Below are 3,984 nucleotides of genomic sequence, written 5' to 3'. Positions count from 1 at the left end.
TAATTTAATTGCTGATTTTCCAAATTGTATCAGATTTGGGTTTGAATTTGAATGTATGCTACAACTTTATTCATATCCATCAGGTTCAAACAACCAACACATTATTCGATTCATAGGTACATATGTTCAAGAATTACTTAAGAACCAAATAAAGAATGATGAACCACAGTTGTATACTTGTACTATTAAAGACGGTAAAGAAAGAGGCGAAATATATTCTGGTTGCTGAACAAGGTGAAGTGGAATGCCCATATTGTGCCCTCCTCCATGCAGAAGGCACACATGACTCTAGTCCAACCCCCTATGATTGCCGACCGTCCATCCTTCACGGTCTTCATGAAAACATCTAGATAATCATAATGTTCTGGTAGAAATACTTTAACCTTTGCATGCCCACCAATCATGTAGTTTGAGAGGTAATCTTGAGTAAATTGCTTTGGCAACCACTGCAAAGGAAAAAGATTCAGACATTGTCATCTAACACAACTCATTATGGGCAGTAAAAAGAAGGCTGCAGAGTTCTTACTTACCATCCTGCAGTTCGCTGTTGTCTTGGATAAAGTGTAAACAAATAGTTTAATTGCCATCTTTGGACCCATTTTACTAACAATCTTTATCAGCTTCCTCACTTGATGCTGGTTCATCGATATCTCATTGCCCCATACACAGAAAGGGTCGAAACACGGATATTTACCAATGACATATGTACCTAAAAGCACCAAGTTAATATTAGAAGCTAAACACCAATTGCACAATGATGTTGTACAACACTCTTATATAATATGTCTATATACATCTATATGTGGTAGTCCATTTGAAATATCTAAAAAGACAAATATTTAGGAACGGAGGGAGTATCTTATAACATCCAATATACTCACATATTAGATGAATTAACATCTTATATTATGGGCCGGAAGGAGTTTAGTTCATTCTTACAAATTATCTGCTGATGTATCCACGGGTTACAGTTAGTTTGAGCTAGTTCGGGCTCAAATAGCCCTAAAGTATATCTAAACAAGAGGGCTAGTTTGAGCTAGTTGCATCTATAACCCACCCAAAAAACTAGTATCCAACCCAAGAGGTGCTAATTGGAGCTAGTTCTCCTAGTGCATTTATTGTCAATCTAACCTTGCCATCCAAACAACTCTTTGGATGGAGTTAGTTCAGGGTTAGTAATCAGCTAGAAACTAACTCTAACATCTAGCTAAGTTGAGTATCCAAACAGGGTTGTGTTGTTACTGTTGCTGCTGCTACTCTTCTACGTATATCTAGACATCATTAGAACATTATTGTAACACTCTTCTTTGTTACTATGTAGCCTAGGATTGCATATTTAGACATTAAGTACAATGCATGTTGCAATGTAGCCTCAGATATGTTACATATGGACCTAGTTAACCTAAGGAAAAAATGGGTTGCAGATATATTCAGTTAAAAGTCCGATTCACCGATTAGTCCCTTATCAGCCGCTGGCCTATATGGTACCAGCTACCGATATCCTGAACACTGAGCAGATATAAGCCATGGGATGAAACTAATCTCGATGGAAAACAAAAGTCGTTCCCAAAATTGTCTTGTGGAGGTACACCAAGAAGCATGTTAAGCACAACAGGCTAAACATCAACCAAAATTACACATGTCAGACAAAACAATCTCCAAAAGATAGCTTCAGTGTGCAGGTTTAAGCACACTAGTAAAGCAAAACAAGTGAAAAGGTGTGCTAACTGCAACAGGCCAAACATTTAACAACAAGCAAACATGGCCATTCAAATTGGTATTGTGCCGGTCTAAGTACACTGGTTATGGTTAAATAAAAATGGAAAGGTGTGTTAACTACAAGATGCAGCAACCAAATGTAGTCATTCAAAGTGGTATTGTTGAAACTGGTACTGATGAAATTGAACTATGCAGTTCATACTTGCACATATCGAACATCACGTTGTGAATAACTGGAATAAACAAGGCATACTACGAACAACCAAAGATAGCATTTGAAACTGAACATATGCTAACTACAAACAACCGAACAATCAAAAAACTTTAAAAGAGGCATATGCTAGCTATAACAGGCTTGAGAACAAGCAAATGTATGCATTCCTATCAGTATGTTTAAAACTGGATTGATGGAATGTACTGCACAGTAAATAATTGCACATATAGAGCATCACATTGTGAGCAACTAAAATAAACAAGGCATACTGCAAACCACCAGATATAGCAATTAAAACTGCACATATTCCCACTACAATACAAAAAGGGACTCTACAAAAAAAATCATGGGTTTCCCCCTATGAAGAGGCACGGAAAAACAAATCAATGGTTTCCTCACTTGTCATGGATGGGCTCGTTCCCGTGGGAAGAGCACAGACCCAGGATGCGCTCCATGTTGTCGCAGATGGGCTCCTTCCCCTTGGAAGAGCACGGCTGTAGGGTGCCCTCCCTGGTGTCGCAGAGGGTGCTTTCCCCTTGGAAGAGCAGATGGGCTCTTTCCCCTTGGAAGAGCCGGAGAGGGTGCCCTCCTCGTGGTCACCATCGATGAGGTCTGATATGGAAGCTGTGGATCCCAAGCCAACGTCGCTGAACGTGTCCTTCAGAAATGACAAAAGGGGCTCGATGGCGATGTAGAATGGCAAATTGTTGACAGCAAGCCAGAGGAGATCAGCGGTGTGGCCATGGATGAGATCGATGGCGGTTGAACCCGAGGGGTTGGGGGTGGGCCACTTAACCCATGACACAGCCCGCCTCAGGGCGTCGCTGTCGATGACCTCGATGTCGTAGCCGGCAGATGAGACATGCCCGCATACTCTAGCCCGCTGCTTGAGTGCCTGCCGCCAGTAATGGTCATCAACTTCCTCGGCAACGGCGGGCGAAGAGACGGCTATACACCTCTTTTGGGCCAGTCGCTCCTCGAGCTCCACGGGAAGCGTAGCCGGGCTTAGGTTGCGACGCTCTGGAGTGGGGGATGGGGATATGTGGGAAAGGGGGCGTTTGGAAGGCGTCATCTAAGAAAATCAGGGCGGCCTGGGTATGGAGATCGGTGGGTAAGCTGCACGGGCAAACCGGCAGATGTTGACAAGGGAGGCCTTGCGGCGGCGGTGGCGGGGACTTTGCTAGGGTTTCGAGCGAGGGAGGGGGTGTGTGTGTGCGCGCACACCCGAGGAGGTTTTGGTGGGTGTGTGTGTGGAGGGGGGCACAGCGTGTTTAAGGAAATGACACAGGTACTGAAAAATTTACTACGCAGGAGTCAAAGGTGGGAGTGAAATGTTGGGCAATTGAAAATTTTGATGATAGTGCATCGTACACAACTCGGAGATAACAACCGTGTGTCATGAAACAAAAAACCCTCGAGGCGGGCAGATATTTTCTAGGGATGCAGGCGGGATTGGGAATAAGAAACATCACACACGGTCCGGAGATAACAACCGTGTGTTATAAAACAGAAAAATCCTCGAGGCGGGCATATATTTTTGAGAGGGGGAGCCTCGTGGAGCCCAATGTACTGTGCGGATGTGTGCGTGATAGGTGCACCAGCGTGGCACACAGTTAGTTTGAGTGAACCGTGTCTGTTGCGTCATCCGACTTGTCTAATGTTCATAAATTTGGTGAAAAATGACGCGGGAGAGGGTCAGAACACAAACACACTTGCATGTGGACCAAATTTATGTATCAAAAGGGTGGTTTGATTTTCAAATACCAAATGCAACTTCAATGCGGAAGCTCTCTCACAAAGAGCACGGTATTGCTTGCCCCCACCCCCACCTCCTCATGTCAGCACAAAGGGAATCATAAGCTATGAATGCATGCCCCCTCCCCCTCAACCGAGGTTCACCTATCAAAGTGCGAAGTAGCTAGCAGCCCCCCTCCTCCCTCGTGTTGGCACGAAGGGAATCCTAAGCTATGAATGCATGCCCCCCCAACCAAGGTTCACCATAGCAAAGTGCGAAGTAGCTAGTAGCCCCCCTCCCTTGTGTCGGCACGAAG

The sequence above is a fragment of the Triticum aestivum genome, chromosome 7A, assembly GCF_018294505.1.
Source record: "Triticum aestivum cultivar Chinese Spring chromosome 7A, IWGSC CS RefSeq v2.1, whole genome shotgun sequence".
NCBI classification, from domain to species: domain Eukaryota; kingdom Viridiplantae; phylum Streptophyta; class Magnoliopsida; order Poales; family Poaceae; genus Triticum; species Triticum aestivum.
Note: the sequence above shows the minus strand (reverse complement) of the source record.